The 12,384-nt window shown below is 31.1% G+C and overlaps 1 long non-coding RNA gene across 1 annotated transcript; it reads left to right on the top strand.

Annotated features, from left to right (window-relative positions):
* The first annotated feature begins 3,061 nt into the window (after positions 1–3,061).
* Positions 3,062–5,719, top strand: LOC145804683 (uncharacterized). The gene is made up of 2 exons (XR_014346930.1): positions 3,062–3,207; positions 5,250–5,719. It is a non-coding gene; the product is annotated as an uncharacterized LOC145804683 (long non-coding RNA).
* Positions 5,720–12,384: the final 6,665 nt, after the last annotated feature.

The raw sequence follows: 12,384 nt of genomic DNA, 5'->3' as shown, positions 1-12,384 counted from the left end.
TTTACTTTTTTCAATTCCAACGCACTAGGCATATGATTAGGCATTTTGGCTCAACTCATATTCACTAGGTACATGTAGCTAGCCTTCAACGCTAGGCAAAATGTATTCAATCATTAGGATCATTTCCCTCCATCTTTGTTGTTGACGTGGCATTCTATAAAATTAATAGTATTTGGATTAATAGCTAAAATAAAGAGCATGGTTGGAGTAAAAACATAAAACAGTTGATAGGCAAAATAAAATATATACTTTATAGTAATATTTAGATAGGTAAAATGCCTACTACCGTTGGAGATGCTCTAATAATTTATAAGATTATATGTGTTGTTTGGTAAAATTGAAAATAAAAAATAAAAAATAATTTTATAAATACTAAATTTTTTAAGTTAAAATATTATTTGATAAAAGTTTAAGTGTTAAATTAAAATAAATTATTTAATATAATAATCTAAAATTAAAATTAAAATTTGTTATTATTTTTTTTTTAAGTAATATATTTAGGTGGCGACGTTGAAGTGACAGTGTGACGGTGTCGACAATACAGATAGAAGATTAGTTGAGATATATGGGATGATTGCAAGAGTGAGAGAGAACATTTAAATTTTGAATGAATTTGGTAGGTTCGATAGATTAACCAGAGATCAAATTCATCAAGGACAATTGATTTTGATCTCAAGTCATCTAGGATGATATAGGAATAATCTGATTCAATCAACAAAAAAGACTAATCATTAAGGTATGTTTGTTTGGACGAACTGGATAAGGAAGATTGTAATCTATCGGACTATTAGTCATGGGATATATTGTCTCCCGGACTATTCGGTTAGACTGGATTTGTATCCTATATTTGTTTAGTTATGGGATTAGATGTCTGGACTGGACTATTTTTAGTAAATTCAATATTTGTTTAGGATATTATGGAAAATGATAAATGCTCAAATGACTATTTTACCCTTTTTAATTATTTACTAAGTAATAGCAATATTAAACATAACTTTAATATTTTAATTATTTTTAGTTAGATTAAATAAAAATTTATTTTATTTTTTGTACAATTAAATAAATTTATTTTTAATAAATTAAATAAAAATAAAAAATATATGTTATTTTTTAATTAAAATTTTAAATAAATTTATTTTAAATAATAATAATAATTAAATAATGAAATAAAATAAAACATCTATTAAAATTTAAATAATGAAATTAAATAAAATATAAACAAAATTTTAAAGTAAAACATCAATAAAATATCTATAAAAAAATATTTTAAAAAATTAAATAAATAAAACAAAAATAAAAATTAAATAAAATTATTTTATTTTTAAATTGAGACATTTAAATTTTTTTGAATTTTACTAAATATAATACATAATTAAATATTAGAGGGTAAAAATGTAATTTCATTGGCTAATCTCATGGGATGAGTTATCCCATGATTTCTATCCCATCCCTGGATAGAATAGTCCGACAAATATGGGACTAATAGTCCAAAAAATTATTAGTCCGGAGCAAAACTTTTAAAACAAACAATAGACTATTAGTCCGATGAAACTAACAGTGTAATCTCATGACCTAATCCTTCAAAATAAACATACCCTAATGGGGTAATCAGTTGACAACTTATATGGGCTCGTGAAATATGTTGTGACAAGTGGAAGAACTGTGAAGCATCAAACAAGTAGTGCAAGTCGTAAGTGAACTGTGCGGGTAACAATTGCACCTATGCACTTGACGTGGAGATACAATGTGGTGAGAGCATACAGGTGTATGGATGACGTGTAGGTTTTCAGCTTTTTTTTTTTTTTTTTTTTTTTTTTGGTACATCGGAAAATAAGGTGTAGGTTTTTAGTGCCATCAAATGGATGACAATAAATTGCAGATTGTTTGAAGAATGAAGTTTTAGACATAAAAATTGAGACAGATGTTAAACAGTAAAGTGTAACGCCAGGGAAAACGCAATTTTTTTTTTATTTTTTTATTTTTTTTTCCACGGAGATTTGGGTTGTGGCATAGAAAACACGTCGAGGAGGTTCACGTGGATCTCATGGACTCGAGCAAGAGGACAAATAAAGGCGCTGTTTGGGAACCGCCTAAAGAGGCTATTATAGTCTCCAAAAATTTTTAGCCAAAAAATCACTTTTGGCTAGTTTTTTCAAAAAAAAATATATATATATAGCACTGCACAGCGGCAGTGTAGGCACAGTCTACACTGTCACTTTGTCACTTGTTCCATCCATGAGCATTTTACAATTTTACCCCTTGATAGCAATTTAAAAAAATATTTTTTTAGGGATAAATTTGTCATTTTAATTTCAAACATCATTTCAACACATTTTTTAATACAACAACTCAAATAAAATTCATCTCATCTTCCCAAACACAAAAACTAAAATAGCCTACTAAAATAGCCAAAAAACCTACTAAAATAGCCACTTCCCAAACGAGGCCAAAGTGAGTGTTCGGAAAGTAAGTTTTTTTTTTTTTTTTTTTGTAGGTTTTTTTAGTTATAGGATATTATTGGAGAAATTTTTTTTTTTGTGTTTGGGAAGATAGTTGTGTTTTTTTGTGGTTAAATGTAATGTTTGTGAGAAAAAAAGTGAAATGATTATAGAATTTGATGTGATATTTTGTTTGAACTTATTTTTTTTTATTTTGTTAAACATTTGTCTTGTAGTGAAAAAAAAATTTAAAAAAAAAAAAAAAAACAAAAACCAAGTTACCAAACACCCCCCACAAATAACAACTTGCAGCATTATTGCATAATGACCAAATAACATGGACACTCGATTTAGGGATACAACGGGGGTGTTTGGTAAAAAAAAATTTTAACTTAAATCAACTTTTGACTTAAATTAAATTAAATTGATATGTTTGATACAACTTATGAGGTACAGCTTGTGGCTTAATTTAAGCCATTTGCGGCTTAAATGGAAAAGTTGCTCCAAGAGTGCATAAATTTTGAGCTTAAGTGCGCAGCTGTTTTTGGAGGGATAAAATGACTTAAATGCCCCTCCAAAACTTAAGGAATAACGAAAATATCACTATATAAACATACTTCTTCGTCTCATACCTCATGTTTTTCTTCTCCTCTCCTCTCAAACGACGCTCTCCTCTTCTCCTCTCCTCTCGCTGCCGAATGACAAAACTGCTCCATACATTGAAGATCGCCGGCGATCGTCCCTGTTTTACGTTGATCTCCACCAAAAAGTAAGATTTGAAACCCTAAACCCTATGTTTTGTTATATATAGATATACACCTCAATTTAGGATTTTTTTGGTTTTTCGTTGCTCTGTGTTCAAATTCGTTAAGATTTGTGTTTGTTTTTGGTTTCTGGTTGCTCTCTCTCTCTCTCTCATCGATTTTGGTTGCTGGTTCATGTAGGCTTATGATTTATGGGTTGATGAAGAGAAGTGGGTAGGGGGCCTTAACAGATTTAAAATGATTTTTTTTTTTAATACTGTTTTTAGGTTCATGTTTTGATTTGCTAGTTTTGATTGTATACATTAATCAAAGAAAAATGAAAAAAATGAAAAAAAAAAACTTACCAATCACCCAACTCCAGAACATGGTGAGTTCACATCTAGTGTAACAAAACACATATCACATGTTCCAATTTTGTAGCATTGTTTTGTATCCCCACTTGGGTTTTTCAACATTTCATTGAAAGCTAATTGGGTAATAATTAACATTAAACATTCAATTTAGAATTTATTTATAGTGGTTGTGATGTTGCTGCTGGACTGAAAGCTATCAAGGAGAAAAAAAAAATTGGTTCAGACTCAATTTATTTTGCACCAAATGAGAATCATGAGCCATTTGTAAGCTACATCAAGTATTAATTTGGTCTATAAATTTTATTTTTAGATAGTTTTTTGAACTTTTTCTAGAGCTAATAGTACTGCTACAAATGTAAGAATCGATCTACAAATGAATACAAGATACACATGAATTGATAAAATTTTATCCAATTGAAAAAAATCTTATATGTCTAAATAGAGTTTATATCAGATCATGTGACGGATTCAAGTTTACTGAACAACTCTCCAAGTCAAGACATAAATTTGTTAGTTTAGTTTTCCATCAGTTTCAGAGTTTTCTTGATTTGAATTTAAGGGCTGGGAACATTTTATTGATCTAGTCTTGAGAATTAAGATAGTGTTCGTTTGCAATTTTTAAAACACTAATTCCTTTTTAAAAAGTTTACTATGATTGTGTTCAGATTTTGGAATTGAAAAGGAATTTGTGAGGAAAAAAATGAAAAAATAAGGAATTAATTATACTTTGCACTCTTGCATTTTCTTTGAAAATGACACCAAATAATCAAACTTAAGATGGAATTTTCAAAGCACAAGGCAATGTTGGCATTTTAAGATATTCAAATCTGTTCTAACTTCAAATCTGTTCTAAAATATATGTTAATTCCCAATTTACAACCTAAACCAATGAAGTACTCTTTCTGTAATTCCAATCTTTCTTTAGTAAATGAAGTTAGATATGCATTCAACTTCCTTTTCTATTTTAGATAAATGTGCAAAAATTTATTACTAATTTGAATCTTCAAGTGTTTTTCATATTGAAAGTGGTCCATCCAGAAAAGTGATACCAAAGAACAATGTGCACAAAGGAGACCAAATATAATGCCAAGCCAAATATGTATTTTCAACCTAAAAGTTCCAGCAGGATTCAAAATTAAGAATAAGAGTGAAACCTCAAACATATCTTACCTGGGAATGATGATAGTTTTACCTGCGAAGCATCAAATGTATGTGGAACTTGGGTTTAAAACAGTATTTGATCCTCTAATTTATCCCTACACAACAAATCTTTCAAACTTTATCTAGCTTGAAAATTAAATTATGTTTGTTAATTGTTTTCATTTTATTACTTTTCTAATTGTAAATATTCTGATTTAAGTTTAATTGAGCTAATTTTGATTTAAGTTTGAAACTTGGTGAAAATTTAACAATGAAAGAATAACCAGCCTTGTTAGAGTAATGACAGATCTCAGCCCGAAAAAGTATCAAAAGAAATTTCACAATCACATGAATGGTTTATGTGAATTTTTGCAAATGCTGCTCAAACTCCTAACTGTGAATAATGTTTAGGATAAGGGTAGAAGGTCACCTGTGCTCTAACTCTTAACTGTGAATAATGTTTAGAAGGTCCATGGGATTATTGGATTTTGGTAAGGACCCATTTTTTGATGTGTGTGTGTTGTGTTGTGTTCATGAAGTGTTTGAATTTACAGGTGATTATGAATATATAGATGTTTTGATGGAGGACATCAATGGTGGTGGTGATGAAACAGTGAGGTTGATAGTGGACATGGATTTCAGGTCTCAGTTTGAGCTAGCAAGGCCTACTTCAACATACTCAGAGCTCACAGCTTCTCTGCCTTCCATATTTGTTGGGAGTGAAGAGAAGCTAATGGAGATAATATGTTTGGTTTGCTTAGCAAATAGCATCAACAATTTTCTCAGGACTACTCAGAGATGGAATTTAGATTTGGTTGTATTGTTCAGCTACTGTCAAATTTAGGGGATGTTTGTTATAGCCTTTTGTTTTTTGAAAAGAAAAGAAAAAATAAAATCATGAAAACTTGTTTGATAGAAGTATTGTTTTAGTGTTCCTATATGAATTGTTGAGGCTATGCCTCAAAGTTTTGTTCTTTTATTGTTACCTTTAAAAAGGAAAAAGTTTTGATGATTTTTCTGGCAATTATCCATTTTATTTTATTTACTAATTTTGCTCTCATAACTGGCCTATCCAATTTGATCAAATAGCATTCAGGTTATAAAGTATACATAAGAAGAGGAAACGTTATGCATGAACCATATATATCTTATAATTAAAAAAAAAATAATAATTTTAATTTTTTCAGTCATAATTGAAAAAAAAAATATCATAATTAAATACAATATGAGGTATATCTAAAGAAATTATGAATAAGGGCTAGGCTTCTCTTGTGAACTCAATATTAAAAAAAAATGACATTTTTATTGCAATGGCATTTTTTTGTTCCCTTGTGAACTCAATATTAAAATATAAAAAAAATAAAAATAAAAAATTTGATGTAACGGAAAAATGTACCAAATTAGATATTAATTATATCAACTTCCATTAATGAAATAATTTTTTCAAAATTTAAGCGGAGAAAATGACAAAATTATAATTTTTATGTTCATAAGGGCAAAAATGACAATTACACAGCAAAAAGCTATTTTACAGTTTATTTACCAAACACTACTATGCTGCTTAAATTCATAATCCCACAGCTGCACCAAACAAGTTACCAGGTTATGTTTACAGCTGTAAGTTATAATCTGTTAAGTTATAATCTATAATCACTTTCTCACAATTCTACCAAACGGGGCCAACATCCTATAAGTGAAGTTAGAGTGTGTCACGTAAATACCCATGTTGGGTTATAATAGTAGCGTTCGAAATTTACTCGAAAATTTAAGTCTCGTTTGAGAAGTTAGCTATTTTAATAGATTATTTTAGTTTTTGACTATTTTAATAAGTTAAAATATTTGTATTTGAAAAGAAGGTTAAATTTTTCGTAGTTGAATGTGTTATATTTGTGAGATAAAGTGTTATATTTGTGAGATAAAAAGTGAAATGATTATGGGTTTGATATAACATTTTGTCTTATTAACTATTTTAACCTATTTTGTCTTTTTGTAAATTTTAGCAACAAAAAAAAAATAATAATAATAATTTTTTGCTTTTCAAACACCCCCGAATATGTATAGCATTCAGTTATATAATTGTATAGAATTAGAATTCTTATGAATAAACTATTATAAATAATAATCACCCCTGAATATGTATAACATTTAGTTATATAATTGTATAGAATTAGAATTCTTATGAATAAACTATTATAAATAATCATGGGAACTATAGAGAAGATGAAAACACAAAAATGTAAGAGGTGAGAAAATATCATGGGCATTTAGGTGAGTAAGAGCTCACGAGTTCATATAGTAGTGTATTTTTTGAGTGTTCTGAAAATCTCGTATTTTTAATCTTATTCATAGTGGAATCTCTATCACATAAATGTAAATATTTTGGGCCTAACTACTTAAATTTGTGTTTTATTATTTTTATTTTTGATGTACATATGGTGTGCTGCTTTTTATAAATTGAAATTATTAAAATTAAGATAGTAAATGAAAATTTTATTACAATTAATTGTTTTAAATAAATTTTTTTTTCTAAAGTTTATGAATCAATAACTTATTTACAAATTTAGTTAAAGATAAGCAAAAAAATATTTTTGAGCTTGTTTTATTCCTATTGTCCCTCTTTGCCAACTTAAGGTAGACTTGAACAACCTTTTAAACTCGCATTCACAATATGAATGGGGCAAGCACAACTTCTTTAATTACTAACTTGAACAAGCATGACTTTGACAAGTTAAAAAAGTTGTCTAAGTCTAGCCCAACATTAGGAATGGGGCAAATATAACTGTAACAACCCAATCTTGGCAAGGCAAAACCCCGCCAAGAGAGTGGACATTAAATGTTATAGCACCTGTACACAATAATCACCTGTATAATTCTTATATCACATCACCACATCACCAACAGTGTATAAGATCTTTCAATTGGCCAACATATATGAGATGATCTATTCAAAGACAAAAATATCATCATGCTACAAGATAGTTCCCAAGCATCACTTCCCCAAAATAAAACATACTATTCACGAATCCACCAATACATCCAACTTCACGAAGTAAATATTTACAAGCAACCTCCTTCTTAAAAAAAAATAAAGGATAAAACTACATTCTAGAATGACTCTAAGCAAAACCTCAACTACAAATGCCCACATTTGATCCTTCAAAAATTCTAATCTTCCAAGTTGAGGAGAGCCACACAAAAGTCTAGAAATCTGAAAAAAAATAATAATAATAAATAAATAAATAAATTATTTAAAAAGAATGAGCTAAATCCCAATGAGTATACCAATACCATGGAGTTATAAAACTTGCTTCTTCCAATTGGGTTCAAAATAAAGATAATAAGCATAAGAGCTTAATTGGACTGAAATTTATACGAAATAAAAAAAATAAAAATAAAAATTGCATAAACCGTTATCAAGATTTTTCCAAGGAATCTCATAAGGTAGAAAAAAAAATACATTTGAATAATGAAAGTAAACAAAAATACAACTTTTTAATACTTTAAGATTTCATGTCCATCATACGAACCACATAGCCTTAGGGTCACGTTATCTCACGACTTAGGTGGTGACGATACCGTTACCCAAAACATAACCATAGAAACATAGCTTATGTCATTGTAGCATTTCAATTCTCATTTCAATGTTTCGGTCCCCAGGACCCCTTATGTACAACGACCCTTATGGTCCTTAAAACATTTCGGTCCCCAGGACACCAAAGCAATTTGGCCCTTGTGGCCCCAAAGGCTATATTCAGTTATATGATCAATATAATAAATACCCTCGCATAACGTTTCATTGTCATTCAATCATCATCATTATAAAATTTGAAGGACACAACTTCAATAAATTCTCATAAAAAAAATTTATGCTTCATTTTACAAATGAAATCATATATTTATTTAAACTCAACCCTTGGCCTCAATAGATTTATAGATTTTCTTTTTATGCATATATCATGATGAAATGTATCATTCACTTCCTTTAATTCAAAAATATTTTCAAACTTTGTAATAAAGATAGAGGTAAGGTAATTTCCACGGTAAGTATACTCACTTCCAAAATAGCAAAAACGTAGATTTGAAACTCTATGAATTAATTCCCAAGAGGTGTAGAGGCGCCTTCGTCCAATCCTAACAATTAGTAAATGGGATCTAAAATTAGGGAAAAACTTTCAATGAAAATTACAACATCTACAAAATTGATCCTAAATGACATGCTATGGAATGACAAGCTAAAAAACTCCTTCAACTTCAAGTCACCCAAACAACTTAACCAATCTCCACAACACCCATCCTTTGTACATTTTTGAGTTATTAACTTTTTAAATATCTAACCAATTTTTATGCACAATACCACCATCAATTAACTACAAAAGTCAAAAATTAACATTTTCATAAACTCAACAACTTAGGTAAAACCACTTCAATCATTTATAAAATTCCTCCATGGAACATAGAGATACCCAATCCACCATTTATTAAATCAATTTCAACATATAAATTTTCTAACACCAAAATCTCCAATTTTTACATCACATTCAAACCCTAGATTAACCCAAATCTCAATCTCCAAAACAACCATCAAATTGATCATTTTTCTACATGTAAAACATTCATAGAAACTAATTGAGAGTATAAAACTCAACAATCAAACCACAAATCAAAATAGGTTTAAAATAATAAAAAATTTATCATCTCTAACTCAAAATATGTAAAATCTTGAACTAAACTTTTTAGGGAAAGATTCTTACTCATTAAGAGCCTCTAATCCATCAAGAAAATAAACCCCAAGCTTTGATTCTTCAAAAGATTAAGAAAAATCTAGAGTTGGTACTTCTATTGTGCTATTTTCGGATGGAGTGAAGGAGTGGCCGACCGGACCCTTTTTCCGGCGAGATAAGATGGCCGGCGGTGGTGGAGATGGTGGGTTAAGGTGGTGGTGTAAGGGTGGAGCAAAGGTGTGGTGTTTGGCCACCAAGAAGGTAAAGGAAAATGAGGGAGAATGTAGAGAGAAGTTAGAGAGAAAAGAATGAAAACAATGAACTAAAAAAATCTGCATTTTGTTTTTAGTTGGAAAGGAGTGTTTGGTCACACCTACTATCAAGTTTGGAGTTGGGTTTTGATATCGTAAGTGAAGTTTAACTTACGAGTGTGTTTGGCTCAAGGTGAATGTTGGGAATATTATAATTCTACCCCCCTAAAAGAAATTTCATCCACGAAATTTATTTATTTAGTCTAGTTCATACCTTGAAAAAGATGTGGATATCAAATTTTCGTATCATCCTCCCGCTCCCAAGTAGTTTCCTCCAAAGCATGATTTTTCCACAATACATTTACTAGTGGTATAGTCTTGGAACATAGTACTTGATCCTTCATGTCCACAATCTCTATGGCTTCCTCTTCATAAGACAAATCATCCTTGAGTTGGATTGGTTGGAAATCTAACACGTGTGATGGGTCAGGCATGTACTTCTTCAACGTGGATACATGAAACACATTGTGTATGTGAGATAGACTAGGTGGTAAAGCCAAATGATAACCAGTCTTGCCAATGCACTCTAGTATCTTAAATGGCCCAATATACCTTGGACTTAGTTTGCATTTCTTACCAAATCGCATCACTCCCTTCCATGGCGAGATTTGTAAAAATACATGATCTCCAACTTGAAATTCCAAATCCCTCCTCCGATTACTTGCATAGCTCTTTTGTCTACTTTGAGTCGTTTTCAACCTTTCTCGAATAATACGCACTTTATCAGTAGTAATTTGAACAATCTCTGGCCCTAACAATTTTCTCTCTCCAATCTCATCCCAACACACTGGACTTCTACATCTTCACCCATATAAAGCTTCATAGGGAGCCATTCCAATACTTGATTGATAACTATTATTATATGCAAATTCTATTAAGGTCAAGTGTTCATCCCAATTACCTCAAAAATCTAGGACACAAGCTCTCAACATGTCTTCTAAAGTTTGGATTGTCCTCTTGGATTGCCCGTCAGTTTAGGGGTGAAAAGCTGTACTGAATCTCAATTTAGTACCCAAGGCATTTTGAAGACTAAGCCAAAAATGGGATGTGAACCGTGAGTCTCAGCTTGAAGCAATAGTTACCGGCACACCATGCAATCTCACAATTTCATCCACATAAATTTTTGCTAATCGATCAAGCGAAAATTTTTTCTTAGTAGCCAAAAAGTGTGCAGCTTTGGTCAACCTATCTACAACAACCCTTGAATTCACCCGAATTGCACTATATTGAGAAGTAAAAGGATTAGGGAGATACTATGCTTATAACTCATTATAAATAATTAGATTTTGGAGGGGAATTATTTAGGAAAATTTTGATATACACTGTCACGATCCAATCCCGCCCCCATGGGTTTAGCGTCGTAACCGGCTAATAATCCTCGGATTACCAAAGGCCTCTGTGTCACGCCCCACTTTTTATTACTCGGATTACTATTACCAAGCCTTTATTATACATTTCCATTTCAGAGTTAGCATACAGAAGCTCATAATATTCTCAAGGAATATATATGTACAGAATTCTCTCAGTCGGATAAAATGAATGCAACATGAATATACAATTAAAGAAGTTGCCCGTAGGCTTACGTCATTTAAAAATCAAGAAGAAGGGTGTAACCCTTTTTCATCAATGGCATTCCGCCTACACATAAAGAGGCCCCGTGACCAACAAATAAAGAAGATCTGAAATCTTGTAGCACATCCTGATTATCACCTGAAAAAGATTCAACAACGTAGGATGAACATATAGTCCAGTAGGGATCTCAACATGATTCTCAACAATAACAACTTATAGATAGCTATGATTATGAATGCTAATCTCATACCATATAAATAATGTGATATTTTATAACCAAAGTATATATATATATATATATATGTACTATTCTCAAAATCATTCAGTTATTTAACAACATCAATTTCCACTTTTACTACCCTTTTCCCCAATGAACAACTCTTACCCATTTCCATGTTTCCATTTGTGACAAATACCCATAATACTCACTTTATATTTTTGGAACACGTTCACCAAAACTAATGCCTTCATATATTTATCAATTCAAAATAAAAACCCAAGTGTGACTCCACACATTCATTGTTTCTCAACCTTACGTTCAAGTAAAAGAGATATTATCAATAATTCATTTCTGGTAGGCAACTCCCCCAACCACTCTCAACATGTCCAAACATACTCAAACACATCTACACTACGTATGAGACAATTCCTTCTCGTCGAATCATGATCATCACAACACATAATACACATAACCAAGTAAGACAACAATAACAACAGTTCTCCGCTCTACTTGCCTCAAGCACAGTAAGCCAATGGTTTCACCTCTCAACAACAACATGCCAATTTACCAGACACCAGCTGGAAGGGAATGGTACCTCTGCTCCATTTTACCAGGCGCTAGCTGGAAGGGTATGGTACCTCTGATTCTCAGCGCAGCCAATTCTCCAAGCGCTAGCTGGAAGGCAATGGTACCTCTGATTCTCAGCGCATTACACCCCTTTCGATCATCACAACATAACAAGGTACAACCAACAAATGCAATGCATACACGTAACCACAACAGAGTGCAACCAACTCAAGCGTAAAACATACATGCAACCGTTCAACACAATAATGTCATCCACCACCGATGACCAAGAACAAAA

The sequence above is a fragment of the Camellia sinensis genome, chromosome 12, assembly GCF_055761805.1.
Source record: "Camellia sinensis isolate YWXY chromosome 12, ASM5576180v1, whole genome shotgun sequence".
Lineage (NCBI taxonomy): Eukaryota > Viridiplantae > Streptophyta > Magnoliopsida > Ericales > Theaceae > Camellia > Camellia sinensis.
Note: the sequence above shows the minus strand (reverse complement) of the source record. Positions and strands in the feature narration are given on the sequence as shown.